Source organism: Parasteatoda tepidariorum, chromosome 8 (assembly GCF_982258835.1).
Source record: "Parasteatoda tepidariorum strain Cologne lab strain chromosome 8, Ptep-v5.0, whole genome shotgun sequence".
Taxonomy (NCBI): Eukaryota; Metazoa; Arthropoda; class Arachnida; order Araneae; family Theridiidae; genus Parasteatoda; species Parasteatoda tepidariorum.
The window spans coordinates 14,248,020-14,264,875 of NC_141762.1; the positions used below are offsets into that span (position 1 = coordinate 14,248,020).

The following is a 16,856-nucleotide window of genomic DNA, read 5'->3' on the forward strand; positions in this document are numbered from 1 at the left end:
TAGAATTTTATTTTCATCGGTGCTAAGAGAAAGCACAAGCTATTGGATTTTTACTGTTTTTTACTGTTGTGGAATAAAAACAAACAATGGACAAAGGATGCCAAATTAGTGCGATATTTTTAACATATTGAACAATCAGTAAACTATCAACTAACTTTGACTTTTTAAAAAAAATTTACACCTCACGATATGAAAATATGGTTTACTTGGCATGAGCTTGGAGAAGGTGTGAAAGATATTACGGTACAATACACTCCATACTTTCTAACAGAGAATAATATTATTTTTTTCAAATTGCCTCAATACATTTAATCTCATAGAATTCAAGAGCTGGTTAACAAACTATTACCCAAATTCTGAAAAATAATTAGTATTTAATTTTAAAGAAAGTTTGAAAAGTTTGAATGAGTTTCGTCATCTTTAGAATAGAATTTTTTTTAAAAAAAAATACAGCATAGTATCTAACCCACGCACGAAAATGAAACTAATTTCCCAAAGCTTGTTATATCGTTTTGGAGCATGACATTTTAAAGGCAGGTACCAAAAAATTTATTTTAACCACCGAACATAAGAGACTAATTAGAACCTGCTTCTACTAAAAGAAGTATTTAGGCAGAAGCTCATTTTTCTCATTTAGAGGAAGGGAAAAAAATCAAATTTGAACCCCTGGTGTAGATAACGACCTTATGGGGAAAATATATTTCTCGGTTCGTTAAGTATCTACCTTCTCAGAGGAAAGCTTACTCTGATTTATATGGTGAAAAACGTAAGCTGACATTATAAATCTTATCTGTGTTCAGATTATAAGCTCTCTTTCATAAAAAGTGCCACCATTGAAACCTCCATTGCGGGAGACTTATTATCATTATGTAGAAGGAATGACATTTATTTATTACTTACAAGAAAAACTATGGAATATTGTAGGGGAAAGATGCAATTTAGAGATTTTTTGTTCCAAATACAGTGTTTAAACAGTATTTTACATTTGGAAAAAAAATTTAATTTACTGGACTTATTTAGAGGGGTACTTCAGGCTCAAAATATTTATTAATTTTTGTTAGAGAAACGACTGATGGATGCAACATATAATTAGCTATCTTTTTTTTAAATAAAATCGTATGAAAAAGGAAATTAAAATTTCTAAGAATGTGATTCTCAATTGCAAGGATTTCATCATGCGAAACATTATAAAACCACATAATAGTGGTCATTTTTTAAAAATTACTTTGAGAAAAGCATAGTGAATGAACCCCATACCTTAAACTCCTATTTTTTTTTCATCGTTTAACATCTTGGTAGCCTGAATATTAGTTACAGTGAAACCTTTCGTGAGCGACCACTCTCTGTTCCCCATTGAAATGGTCGTTAATGGAATTGGTCGTTGTTAGGGGTTACCTCTATTGAAATTAAAATGTTAAGGAAGGTACATGATTTTCAGCAAGCAATTTTAATTTTAGTCCGTTTCATTTTTGGGCGTTAACTTGCCACTTTTGTAGTCTTTATGAAATACGGTTTGATGAATAAAATTTAGCGTCAATAAAAATGACCCCTACTTATATACTTATGTGTAAAAACAAATTTAATTATGAATGATAAGACTATTTTAAATAAATAAGCACTTAATTTTTTTTTGCTTAAGTTTACGTTTAATTTCATATGATAAGATATAGTTTTAAAAGATGAGCGGAAGTTTGTCTGCTTAAGATGCTTAGTTTTTTTTAATTTGTTTTTAAAAAATTTAACTTTCAGCTCTAAAAATAAATAAATGATAGTCCTTAGTACACTCTGACTGCAACATGAGGTTGAAGATCTTTTTCAAAAAGAGCTTTCTAAGTAAGAGCCTCACTCAAACATTTTGAATACATTTTAATCTACATATTTGTATGGTTAATATTTTTTGCATTGATATTTCTTCGTGTGTCTTTATTTGACCACTTCCACACTTGGTGCTGAGGTTTACCCGGACTGGAAGAGATTTCACTGGAAGAGATTTTGAGGATCTCTTCTAAAGGTCTTCATTATCACTAAGTGTATGGAGAAAAAAAATTCCGCGCCTCCTAAAATGGGTCGTAAATAGTGGAGGTTGCTACATAGAGATGGTATTTCCTGAAGGTTTTACAGTAACGCATTTCCTGATAAAATACTTTACATTTTTGTAACAGATCATAATATGAACTAATATTTAAAATACTAATATGTTAAGGAATATCATTTTAAAATAAAAGTAAATAAGGAAGTTAAAAGGAAGAAACAACAACCATGGCTTCGTATTTGAGGAGAATGTACGTAGCGGGCTCTGAAAAACTGAACTCTCAACCTTCAGAGCCGTTCAACAGTCTTGTCTTTGTATTTCAATTAAGTGTAATTATCGTACTATTGACCGAATTTAAAAATTTGGTTTAATATATATTATATATATATATATATATATATATATATATATATATATATATATATATATATATATATATATATATATATATATATATATATATATATATATATATATATAAAACCTTCAGAGTATGGCTATACTAGTGGGATAAATTAAATTCAACAAACTATATTAATACAAGATCAAAAGTTAAAAATTGTAAAAATTACGTTTATGAGCATTGCGTTGTATGAGTATATAAATATTTAAGAAAAACTAAAAATGAATTATATTTTTAAAAACAGTTCAGTTTTTTCCATTTCTTAAAATAAGAAATAAAAATTGCCACAATCCTTCGTTCAGAAAGATTGAAAGGTCCCGAATCCTGGAAAGAGGTGCAAAAAGACTGGAAATTAAAATCAAGACAAAAGAATCCATTTATATTATTTACTTTCCTTACTTACTTCCTTCAGAGAGTTTGCTGGGCTCAGGAAATGTGATCAGGATTCTTTTGCAGGCATAGCATGGGACTAAGGTTCAAGTTTTGGAAAAGTATATTCTTCTTACAGAATAAGTTGAGAAAATAAAAGTTCTTAGACTCAAATAACGTCCAAACAGAGAGTCAGTTTCTTGGATGGAATTATGCATTGCATGTGCTCCTCTGGTTATAAAAGTTTTCGCCAAAAGGTTAAAACAGCGTGATGTAGAACAAGTGTGATGCAGAAACCTCACAGTAATCACCCAGCCAAAGAACTTTTGCTGTCTATCTAAACTTAAAACTCCCCTCATAAGCTGTCTGGAACTCTTTCGGCGACTATTATGGGGATAAACTATTCCAAGTAGAGAGATGGGGAAAACATTTAAAATAGTAGATTTTGCCTAGGTTCGGGATATTAATAAAATAATATAAAAAATAATAAAATGCCATACGATACTTAAAATGCGTTTTTTCTTTCTTCCGTAGCAACAAGCAGGCCCAGACTCTTTAAAATAACTTGCCTACATTTACATTACTCCCTTACATTCATTTATTTATATTGATATATTGATATTATAATATCGATTTATTTCAATTATGTTATTTTATTCTGTTATGTTATGTTATGTAAGATCTATCATGCTTTAAGCTTTGGATGCTAAACAACTTTTTTCTTTCTCTTAACATACAATGCCTGCGTTTGTCAGAATAAGAGAGAAACTTTCCCTTCTTTTTTCAGTGATTGGTCTCCTTAGCCAAGTGATCTCCCCTTTCCGTCAAACAATTGGGGGTGTGGAGGTAGAGATGGTGAATCCAGCCTCAACCCTGTTTGTGTCATTGTGATGTTCCTCTCTAAATTGCGGCGCCTTCTGTTCTCCAACTTGGTAAAGTATTATTAACCTTTTTCTTTTAAATTGCAATAACCACCCATGGCTACATACGTTTGTGCAATAATAGATAAACTAGGAGGCTTCGCCCCCTGCTCGCTGGCGCTCGCCAACCCCCGAAACTGCTTTCGTTGTTCATTTCGGATTGCTTCGCAATCCGATGCTCGCTTTGCTCGCTCATTGGATACGTTCTTAACGTCTAGCTTTTGTATACTTTTTTGAACACTGAAGTTCCGAAAACTTTTCACTGTAGAAAATTCTGAACCTGTGCATTTCAATATTAATTTGAAATTGCAAACAGTTCACATATTTTTCTTAATCACACTATTCTAAATTTCAGTTGTTGAGAAAAGTAACTGTTGTAAGTTTTGTTTTAAAGTCTTTCCCACCAGAAGGCTAAAACCATGTGTTGTAAAACAATATGAAATAGTACTGAACGCCGGATGTAAAGCATCGGCTTCGATGAAGATAATTTTGTGAGAGTTTTTTTGATAATTCGGTGAGAATTCACCCAATTAGACATATGATGCTCACTGCGTGCTCTTGCGCGCCGAAGCCATTAAAAATGAAAATGAAGAATTAAAAATGAAAACTGTTGCCAACGCGAGAAAAGAAATATCATTGGTTTTATTGATACATACGTATTAGCGTTTTATATAATAAGATACTTCCGGTGCAGGGAAGTTTTGCGGGTTTTAGAAATTTCTCATCTTTTCCCTACTATACAATCTTTGACTCAGCTTAGACAGAGTAAATTTCTTCATTAAATGTCACACAGCTGTGATATTTTCCCTCCAAATGACAAGATAAAAGGGAGGGAGAGGATGTGAGCGTCATGTGTCGTATACCTGCGCGTTCTGCGATTTTTGATGTTTGAAAATTTATTTGTTTACTGAGTTGCAAGTCATATTTGTAGTTTAATTTGTTAAACTTGTGCTGCCCTCAAGTGAATGAGATAAAGAGTATTACAGCAGTGGTGCCATCTATGTTTAGATGAGAGTGGTTCGCATTCCTTCAGTACAGATTCGAAAACGATGTGAGTGAATGTAACAAGAAAGAAGGACGTAACTTTTGAACCGTAGGGCCCTACGACGGGCGTTAAGTCTCACGGATAAGGGGATCACATAACTTTGATAGGCAATAGCTTGCTTTATGAAGTACTACGTCGCTAAATTTTGCTAAACGTAACCTTACTAAATGTAAAACGTCGCTAAATTTCGCTAATTGTATACGTCGCTAAATGTAATTCTCTGCAAGAGTAATGTAACGCGATGGGCTCCATCAGTGATAATATCTCAATATTTAAATAAAAACAAGAAGGAAAAAAATTAAATGTTAAAAATTAAATATAGTTAGGTGCTTATTAGGTTGAGCAAATTTGTTTATGCAGTTTCAAATTTCACAAATAATGTTCAAACAAACAAATCTAAACTATTCAAATTCCAAAGATGATAAACTAATAAACCTATGATTTGTTCTACCAGAAATTTACTATTTATTCATGGGCATTTATCAATTTTACATATTATTTTATCTAATTTTATGAGGATTTTTTTTCCAAAAAGAAATAAAACTTTTATTACTTATTTTTCTATCTACTCGAAGTGGATCCATTTAAACGAATGACTTATTGACAGCAACATTCCACTTTAAGTTTAGCTAGGAATTATGATCTAGGTATTCGATATTCTGTTCGCCAAAAATAGCATTTTCTTCTTTTTTCGAGGATAAGAGATAAATGCTCTGGAAAGCGGTATAACGTAATTCCCTTTCGCTGAAACCCATGGATCAGGAACTATTTATATAACTTGGTATAAAAATTATTTGCAACAACAAACAACAAAAAAAGCAATCATCAATGATTTTATTTTAGTTTAGAATAACTTAAAATTTAAGCTCTTTCAATTTACCTCGGGAACGGAAAGACTAGCAAAAATATCCGGTATAAAATCCTTAGATTAAGGAAGGAAAAAAGAATTCAAAAATAACTTTTGAAGAAAATTGGCTTAAGCATGAACAAAGCTGGCATATCACTGGATTTGCAAGTGACGTAGTGTGAGTATCTCGATCCTGATTGGTTGTTGAAACGTGGGATTATACGTTAGAAACTGTTCTTCCCATTCTATTTTGAGTAAACTAAGCCCATTACGTATCAATTCTCTTAAGCGACACATTCTATATTCCTTCACAAATATTTCGATTTTTTCATTATTTTCGTACACAAAGAAACTAACTATGCATCGTAGTTGCCAGGAGCACGAAACAAAAATATATCACGGTTACAATAAAATAGGTAAACAAATAATTAATATAAGTTAAGAACAGAGATAAACGAGAAAGAATTATATTTCAGCAATTTTGTTGTGCGATACGGCGCTGTATTTAATTAACTTCACATTAATTAACATTCTAACTTATGTGGACTAACTTAGCGCAACTTTAACACGCCGATATACTTATAAGTTACCAGCTGGAGCTCACGTCATAGGTCACATGCGTGGGTATCTGTAATCTTCTTCTTGAAGTGCAAGTACCCAATTAACATTAGATTGATTTTTTTTTTTTGAATTTTATTTCATTAGATTTTCCCTCGAAATGAAAAAAATGAACATAAAACGAAAAAAATCTGTTTATGAGATTCTAGATAGTGGCAAATAATGTCTATCAAACAAATCTCAACAATTCCAAATTTCAAGGAAACAAAACTAATAACACATGATTCCTTCTACCGGAAATGCAATCTTTGTTTATGAAGAAACATTTTATCTCGTTTTTATGAGGCTTTCTTACACTTTTTTTTTCCGCCAAAAACAAATAACATTCTCACAACGGATATTTCTGTTTATCCGAATTGAAATTACACCAGTTTCCTTCCGCTAATAAACCACTACAATCCTACTTGGTGAACGACTTATCGCCAACAACATTCCACTTAAAGTTTTGCTTGGAATCGCTATCCAGGGATTCGATATTCTATACGCCCAAAATTGCATTTTTCCTCCTTCTCACCGGGACAACAGATAAATGTTCTGGAAAGCGATATAGACTAGTTCCTTTCCGCCGGAACCCATGGATCAAGAACTATTTATCACTTCCAAAGGATTTCCGCTGATGATAAGGTCATAATGATGGCTTACGCGAGATGGAAAAATTGCAGATACCTTTCTTTATCGTATCACGATATATATCAGCAGATAATTCGATACAGATCTCATTTAGATTGCACTGACTTATGCCTTGAAAGGCATTATCAGTGAAATACGTTATATCCTGAAACACTTTATAATAACTATGTTACAACATCAGTTCAATAAGCAATTTACTTACAAATCATTAGTTTTCCGTATGTTAAAGTAATCGTCTTTGTGACGTAAAGTTTAAACTGATTATAAGCACTTTTTTTTTCGCTGGAAAAAATATTTGTTTCTTATAGCTCTGAATTTGTAAATAAAAAAAAAGGCTGCAAAACATTTCCTTATTAAAAAATACTTTTCAGTTAGTTATTATGCAGGGAACTATATCCTTTGATGGAAATTTGTAAAATGAAATTTACTTTATTTGGATAAATTTTATGCAATTGATCAAATGCATTTTTACAATTACGTAAAATGCATTTCACTAATCATGTAAAATATATTTTCCATGATTATGTAAAAATATATTTGATATTGTTAAGTATTATTTTTAATAAATAATTATGTAAAATACTTATCATTTTCAAAGGATTTCCGATAGTGGTAACGATGGGTTAATGCGTTTGTCATAATGATGGTTTACGCAAGATGGAAAAATTGCCTATGATAACTTTTATTGTATCACGATATATATCAGTACATAATTCGATACATATCTCAGTTATATTGCACTGACTTACATCGGAAAAGGCATTATTAAGTGAAATATGCCATATCCTAAAGCACTTTATAATAACAAAAAAGAATAAATGAAAAAAAAAACGGGCCACTCTAAATAACTTTTGATCTAATGATCGCATTTTCACGATATAAGATTCAATCATAATGGCTCGTGAGGGTGACCTCAAATATGTTAAAAAATAAGTGCAAATGATATTTTAAAATACTAAATCAGACAAAAAAAACATACTTTCTCTGAATAAACATACCTTTTTATCAACGGATTCGGATTTCTGACCGCCAAATTAAAAAGGATAGTCGCTATCTGGGAAGTATGGTCAAAACAGTTAGATCAAGAGAGGGCTCCAAAGTTTGGACCCCTTAAATTTAGATTTTGCCTTAATGTTAATTTTAGATTTTGTGTGCTTAGCTTCATTTCGAGAACTTTTTAAGCGAATTGAAAACTTTTTACACTCAATTATAAGAATCGTTAATCTAAAGATAATTCGATGCAAGAAATAACTTCATTATTTTATTTAAGAATGGTCGAAAACAAATTTGAATTGTTAGGCATACTTTTTAAGCGAATCGAAAAATTTTTGTTCACAAGTTTAAAATTCATTAATCCAAAGATATTTCCATGCAAAAAATTTTTTTAGTAAATATTTGTTATTTTTATCATTTTATTTAATATTTGTGAAAAAACTTTTGAATTGGAAGGTATACAATTTTTTGCATCATTTTAAATAATGTAATTATTACATGGCAAAATTACATGGAACAATTGGTCGAATTTTTCCTGAAAAATTGGATTTTAAAATAGTTACATACTGAAAATTCGATTTCTCAGGAACTATTCGACCGATTTTGCTCACATTTTGTATTTTTCTATATAAAATTACATTATTTAAAATGATGCAAAAATTGTGTACCTTACAATTCACAATTTTTTCGACTATTCTTAGGTAAAATAATAAAGAAATAATAAGTATTTACTAAAAGTTATTTTTTGCATAGAATTATCTTTGGATAAACGATAATTCTGTGTCAGAATTTTTCAAATCACTTAAAAAGTTCATGAGATATAGCAAACTACGCAAAAAATAAAATCAACATTAAGGGATTCGAACTTTGGAGAGCTCTCCTGGCCAAACTATTAGAAACCATACATCCCAGGTTGCGGCTAACCCCTATATTTTGGGGGTCAAAAATCTGAATCCGTTGAAAGAAAGTTATGTTTATTCAGAGAAAGTACTGAAAGCTTTTGTGTCTGATTTTTAAACTTAAAAAATCGTCTCCACTTCTTTTCTAGTATTGAAGTCTCTCCCTCGAACCATTACGAATGTGTCCTAGAATGTAAAAATCCGATCATGAGATAAAAAGTTATTCAGGGTGGTCCGCTTTCCTTTTTCTTTTGTGCACTGTACAACAACGGTTCAAAAGACAATTTAATTACTGATGGATAGTTTTCATTATGTTAAAATAATTGTCTTTGTGATTTGAACTTTGAACTTATTATAAGCACTTTTCTTTTCGTTGGTATCTTTGTTTCTCGTGACTCGTAATTTGGAACTTAGAAACAAATAAGCTGATAACATCTTTTCATTAGAAAAAAACTTTTATCATGTAAAATGCATTTCATTTTTAGTTTGATAAACACTTTTCATCTAACTGTATAAATGCAGTTGCAAAATTCCCTAAAATCCATTGCAATGTAAAATTCACAATAACTATGTATAAATGTAAAATTCTTTTTACATAACTATGCAAAAATCTTTTATATTATCATGGTACTGTCCCTAACTATTATTTACTAACTACTAACTTCTTTTGAATCAAAGCAAGAACATGTTTTAAGGGATTACGTAAATTTTGGAGAGAGTCAAATATTGAAATAAAGACAAAAATAATTGTTTACAAAGCTATTGTTAGAGCAGTACTATTATATGGCGCAGAAACCTGGAAACAGACTAAGATCGAAATACAAAATTAGAAACCTTTCAAAACAAATGTTTAAGATTTATTTTTAAAATTTTCTGGCCTTACAAAGTATCAAATCAAAATCTATTAAAGAAAGCTAAAATAAAAACAATCGAAGATGAAATTAAAAAACGAAGATGGAGCTGGCTCGGACATATCCTTAGAATGCCCAAAGAAAAAATTTCATCTGTTGTGCTTACATGGGCCCCTGATGGTAAAAGAACAAGAGGAAGACACAGACTTACCATCCAGCGCATGTTTTTGGGCGAATTAAAAGAATGTGGAATATCTGGCTGGGAGGAAGCAAGATCTATTGCTAAAGACGTTGGAGGCGTTGGAGGGATATGCTGGAGGCCTTAAGGCACGTAGAGGCCAAGGCACGTAGAGGATAAGTAAGTAAGTACTAACTTCTTTGAGTAACTGTATCACCTCTGAGAGACATTTTATGTGTTCGGCATTAACAAACAAACATTGACATTATACGAAACATATCTCAGTATGCAACGATCTTTGTGAAAAGAGGTTTAATGTAGTCACACATAACTATTATATTAATATGTATAAAAATATAGTGTGTGTACTATAGAATCTATCATATCTCTTGATAGATAGTAGATTATGTATGAACGGAGATATTTATGTAAAAGGCAAAGTTTAATAAAACTATTCGAAAAGATTTTAAGCAATTTTTTATCTTTCACATCAGAACAAAACATTTTGTGTTGAAACGTTTCAAATATGTTCCCTGTGGCAGTTAAAAAGGTGTTTTTAAAAAAATTTGCCTTCGCTTATTCAAGAATGGTTTCTTATTCAAATGTATTTCAAATAATACTTTGCTTATTCAAGTAATTTCTCTTTAGTTTATTAAATTTAGTAAAGTTGCAACTTTTTCTATGCATTTTTGAAGCATACATTTTCTTCTTAAAATCATTCAGAGTTGGAACTTTAGAAACGAATACCAGGAAAGTTCTCACTGATAGTACAAGTGCAATCGGTTTTTATTCTATCGTATCTCAACAAATACGAGTTTTAACGTAATTAGTTAAAACAAAAAGTTTGAAAGCTATAGAAAATATTTCTCTATATTAAAAAACAGTAAAGAGCGCTGTTTTACTTAAACTTCAACTTTGGTAAAAATATCGAGCTAAGAAACTTAAAATTACTCAGGTGCACAAAAAATTTACAAAAATTACGGTGAAAAAAATAACATTCAGGAATTAATTAGAGAATTATTAGCTGTTAAACTTGATGGGTAAAGCACCATGTGAGCCGTTCTCAAGCTACAGGAATAAGGCAGATTTTAAATTCGGCATAATGAAATGAACATATTTTTATATAAACTTAACACAGGGATTTTTGAAATTCTAAATTTTACGAGTTATTGCAATTTTAACTACTTTTTTTGAGAATTTTTTTCTCATTTTTCTCTGATATGCGTTACATTTTATTTTACATCGCAGAAAATATAAGACTTGGAATTTTGAAATTACAATAGTGTGTAGGAAAAAAGCTAGTAATTCAATGAACTCTATAAAATATGATTCAATTATTGATTCGAGACTTATTAATTTTTAAACTTCTAGTAAAATAAACGATGCTGGCTAATCTTCTGCCAGCTGAAATGTAACTACAGAGATTAAACGTAACGAGCTGACAGCACTATTTTGAATTATAAAATTAACGAGAGCGTTTTTTTTCAAAACTTTTGATTTGTTTGAAATTTATGGCATCTAAGTGCTTTCTTTGGAATTTTTTTTCCCTGAATAATAATTATTTACCTATTATTATCGAAAAAATTTTCTGTGGCGATTTTCCTTTTATAAGCCCGCATTTATTTGATTTGTGAAGAAACAAACAGAAAGAATTGATAATTTAAAAAAATGAAAGATAGATAGATTAGAGCCTCCTAGTAAACGCAAAAAAACTGTTACTTTTTGTGCATTCGTTCTGCATAATTACTATAACAAGAAAAAGTTCTTGTAATCAAATTATATTTGATTAAATAAATTTCCACAATGGAAACAAATATCCCAAATCTTTTAATTCAATCTATTATGCAGGTCCATTTAAATATGATATGAGCCTTTCCAATTTTCTAAGAAAAAACTACCTATATAGCCAGTTGATAAATCAGAATTTGACTAGAATATTTATTCAACGTTTAATTCTTCTTCAATAATAAAAAGAAAACGAAAAAAGATTTCCTTACACAATAATGTCATTATGATAACATGAATTATAAAATCACTAGGAGGCTTCGCCCCCTGCTGGCTGGCGCTCTCCAACCCCCGGAACTGCTTTCGCAGTTCATTTTTGCCGAAGCCTATCAATTAAAAATGAAAACTGTTGCCAACGCGAGAAAAGAAATATCATCGGTTTCATTGTCACATACGTACGTATTAGCGTTTTATATAATAAGATAGATATTATTATCTAATCAAACCATAATAGGAAGAGAAGCAAACTGCTCAACTGCTCAGGAGTGTGTATATATATATACATATATATATACATATATATATATATATATATATATATATATATATATATATATATATATATATATATATATATATATATATATATATATATATATATATATATATATATATATATATATATATATATATATATATATATATATATATATATATATATATATATATATATAAAAAATAGTGGTCTGAATTTATTATAACGGAGTGTACGGAAAAAATAGATTACACTGTTAGAAATTTCTCGGAAAAAATAGTTGAATAACAATTTATTTAATTGCTATTTTACCATATTAAGACCAAAACAGTCAAATACTGATAAATAAGATGGTAATAAAACTGTTTACTGTGAGAAAAATCGTTTATTAACTGTTTTGACCTAATATGGTTAAACAATCAGAATTTTATCGCACCAACTAGGCCCACTTAATGAAGCCGCTTAGTTTTTTGCAACTGCGAATACATTATAGTCGAGAGGGCTTATCTGTCAATCTTATGACCAACAGAACCTGGGTTAGAATCCCAGCGTTGGTACCATAAAATTTCCCCCATTCCCTTCAACAGATGAAGAACTTCCAGTGCCCTGCACTCCTTAATTTGAATCCTACACTTTCCAATGCCTATTATCTAATGAAATTCGTAGCTAAAGCTGTTAAATATCTTTTTTTTGCGGTTTTGAAACTAAACTAGTCCTAAATGGCTGAAAAACCATATGGTTTTGTATTCATGGTTTTATAACCATGCTAGTTCGATACGGTTTCAAAACCGTAAAGGAAAAAAATGTTCTTTATTGTAAACTTTACAGTTTATTGAATGGACGGACTGCTGCCGGTTATTTTGCCATAAATTTGGAATACAAATTCTAGCAGTGCATCGTTGAAAATATCTGGATTAATAGTTAATGTAGTTTATATTTCATACGATTGCGTAGGCTAATATTTATCGCTAAAAACTAAAAAAAGAAATTGTTTGTAAAATTCTCTGACACAGATGATGAAAACAATTTTAACGGTTTCAAAATTTGATTTTTAAGTGATGTCTTAATTCAGGCGGAAAGGAATTGTGCTAAAAATTACCGAAATCTATATATATATTTCTCTTACACGGCGACAAATAAAAGCCTCATTACAACTCCCCGAATGGCAACGCTAGAAAATCGACCAATGATTGTCGCTAAAAATGTCACGTGCCAAATCTAGCTGAGGTGGCTCAACATATAGCGCTTTTGAAAACAGAAACTGAAATAACCAGAGAGAATTGAAATAACCATTTCTTTGTTGATAGATCTCTATTTTAGTATTTGGTCGAAAGAGCTTTTTTTCACCAATTCATATATTACGAATTTATTTGACGATTTTTGATTTATATCACGAATTTATTCTAAGACTTATACTTATGTTTTTAACAAAGTTGTGAATCGTTCATGGTTATTGTTTATTAAAAACATAATGTTTTGTTTATGCAGGCTTTTCCATTACAATTCACTTATTTCAATTTTTAATACACTTAATTATAGCCAAAATTTTAACCTTTTTAAAGAGATATCTGTTTTAGAAATTTTATCTTAAGATTTTATGCTATAGCACATTTCTAATAGATTTAACAAATAACATGTCATTTATTTGAATTCAAATTTATTTTAATGACTTAGTATTTACAAAAGAGATGTAATTTTTTTTTTAAAAAAAGTTGTTATATGGATTGGAATGATTGTTTTAAATCCGCAGAATTTTGTGCATTTGCAATGTACCTAAGTTAGTAGCGAGCGAAGCAAACCATATAAGATTGCGTAGCAATTTTCGGGGTTGGCGGGCGTCAGCGAGCAGGGTGCGCAGCTCACTAGTATAGTAAAATGTACTGTTTTCCTGGCAGTATGGGAACACTAAAAATCTCGGGAATTTTTATCGAATTGCATCAATAATGATTTGAATAAAATTGATAAGAAAATATCGCTTTATAATATGTAATAGAATTTGCTAAATGTGGTAAACGATGGTAATTTTTACGACACTTTAAAGTATGGCATTAAAACCATTTATTTGGTTAAATTTGCTCATTAGTTTTGCATATTTTTACTAAATGTGTAGTAATAAGAACTATAATTTTGAAAACCAGAACTTCCCGCAAGCCAATATCATATGAACGGAAAATTACCAAATTAATAATGATTTAAACACCATATATATTTTCTAATACCAGAATTATTTTACCAGAAATGTCATTACCGGGCACTGTAATTTTACCAGAATTTCCTTATTTCTGTACTTTTCATGTGGTGAAGGGAAAACAAGTCACTTTGTATTCCTGTTTTAGATGCTGATTTCATAAATGTCTATGCAAACTAGTTTGGCTTTAAAACAAATTTCAAAATATGATTTATACGCCAAATAAATAACTACATTATACATTACATTTAATCATTGATTTCGTTCTTAGTAATTAAGTATTACTTTGAAGTTTTGCTCTTTTTTTCTTACGGTAGATTACGGATAGATTAGAGAAAACATCAGTACATGAAATACATTTATAATAACATGATAGGTATAAGTGGGTATTTTCTTGATGTCCCCTAGGCTAGTGGTCCCCAATTTTTTCCGCTACGGAAACCTAAATAATAGAACTACTTTCAACAGAACCCCGACTTAATATATAAATAATGCGTAAACTAAAATTGAATAAAATAAGCTGAATTATGTGTTTTTGAAAAATAACTGTTATATTCTGTGAGAATGGATATCAGTTTTTTTTATTCCTCATATATGGAAGGAATCGAAAGGTATTTTTGTAAATATTCTTCATAAGAAGTCATAATTCTTCATACTTCACATTTCCATTCAATGATAATTCACATTCATAAATATTCTTTATAATATTACTTTATTCTCGAATTTGATTATTTTATTTTGAATTATAAAGTTTGATGATAAATACCGATGCAATTATTCGTAAGTGCATATTCTTTTCGTAATTGCTTCTAGTTTTCAGTTTTATTCTTTTTTAGTTTCATTCTTATAACAATATATTGTTATTTAAAATATATATATATTTACTTGAAATTTGTAATTCCTCATTCTTTGGTCTGTTACTTAGATAATTTCATGAAATTAATCAATATATTATATAAATAATTTATTGTCGTTATTGTAAAAACATCGTTACAGTCTTCGAAAATTAGGATTGGTCGAGAAAAAATCTCCCTCACGGACCCCTCACGAAACTCACGGAACCCTAGTAAACTTTCCACGGAACCCTAAGGTTCCGCAGAGCACCATATGGGAACTAATGGTTTTTGCTTGTGAAGGGCAATTGAGTGTTGTTCTTCACACTAGTTTTCTTTATGAATTAAGGTCATAATCCGTTATTCCTGGCACTGATTCGCTGAGTCCTTTGGAAATCGTAAGTGTTTACAAAGTAATTCGTTTTTGAATACTCACAAAGGGTAAAAGGCAATAGGGTCCCATGCGAACTTCTTATTTTCACTACAATTTTAATTTTATAATCCATGGTTTTTCTTGAGCTGCACCTCATTCTGAGGTTATGCTGAACCAAAGGAAAAGAAATCTCTAGATTCTCGCATAGGTAACTAACATGGGGAGCTGCTCGGTGTGGTATGCCACACCACAAAAACAATTTATAGAGTGAGCAGCATACAAAGATTTAGCAGAGCATCATATGTGATAAGATCCATCGCATGCACCTAAGAAGCAGAGTGAAAGTGAGGGGGTACGGAATTAATTGGTTAATCTTCCGTTACATTAATTCGAATAAATAGTTTAGATGGCCAATTCAAAGTTTTTAATCAGTATTTACATTATGTAATCCATATTATGTAATCAGCACAATAATTTCCTAAATGTCAGCGTAGGGTTGATTTTAATATCAGCAACAACTTTCATCACAAATCCCAACAAAATTTATAAATAATTACCAATTAAACCATGCAAGCTTGAAACAATGTTCAATTTAATTATGCTAGTTTACAAACTTCGCATTCAACTTGCATAAATAGCCCTTTTGAATCGTGATTGCTTCTCCCTTAACTCCTTAACGTTCGGTTAATTTTCAAGAAAATGGTCATAAAAGTGTTTATTTTTTTTATCTCTGAAAATCATATAAAAATATGTGTATATATATATATTCATTTTTAAGTTTTGATTTGTTTTTATCTTGAAATTTTTAAAAAATTAAATTTTTAGGAAAAGTTAACATTCTGGGCTACTATGACTTAATGTTGGTTTTCCTGCAAGCTAGGAAAATTTAAAAAAAAATGTGTTTAAAATATTAAAAAAGACTTTCATTAAACTTACGTATAATATAAATAAAGATTTGCAATTTTTTCATGTGTGATAAATTTCAAAGCATGAGATACAGAGGCCAACGTCTCTTATTGTTTTCATCTCTTTCACAATTACCTTAAAAATATCCTGGTACTGCCATCTGGTGTGCAAAATGAGAAATAAAATGTTTTCGTGGCAAAAGAAATGAATTAGTTTTATTCTTATTCCCGCGTTACTACTGAACACTCCTGCCCGGAAATATCACGGGAGCGAGAAATAGAGGACGAAACCTCGCCCCGTCATTTTCACGGGAGTGAGAAGGATGGGGTTAAAAGAGAATAGAAAGACCTTCTAATATTGTAGATTAATCTTCATGCGCAAATCAAGAGTAGAAAGCGTTCAAAAACTGAGGTTAAATTCATTTTCTCAAGGTTTATTTTAGATTTCATGACCATCACTGAAACGAGTTTTTCTTTTCGCTTAGTTTCTTATATATTTTCGTTAACACTTT

At 30.4% G+C, this 16,856-nt stretch overlaps 1 protein-coding gene and 1 long non-coding RNA gene across 3 annotated transcripts in view; one reads left to right on the forward strand and one right to left on the reverse strand.

Moving 5' to 3' along the window:
* Positions 1-16,856, reverse strand: part of LOC107456822 (dopamine D2-like receptor) — a 457,990-nt gene that overhangs the window by 127,892 nt on the left and 313,242 nt on the right. The gene's annotated exons all lie outside the window — the stretch shown is intronic.
* Positions 1-16,856, forward strand: part of LOC107456823 (uncharacterized) — a 68,877-nt gene that overhangs the window by 14,742 nt on the left and 37,279 nt on the right. Inside the window, exon 2 of the long non-coding RNA XR_011636745.2 lies at positions 3,592-3,741. This is a non-coding gene — a long non-coding RNA (uncharacterized LOC107456823). The remainder of the gene's footprint in view (positions 1-3,591; positions 3,742-16,856) is intronic.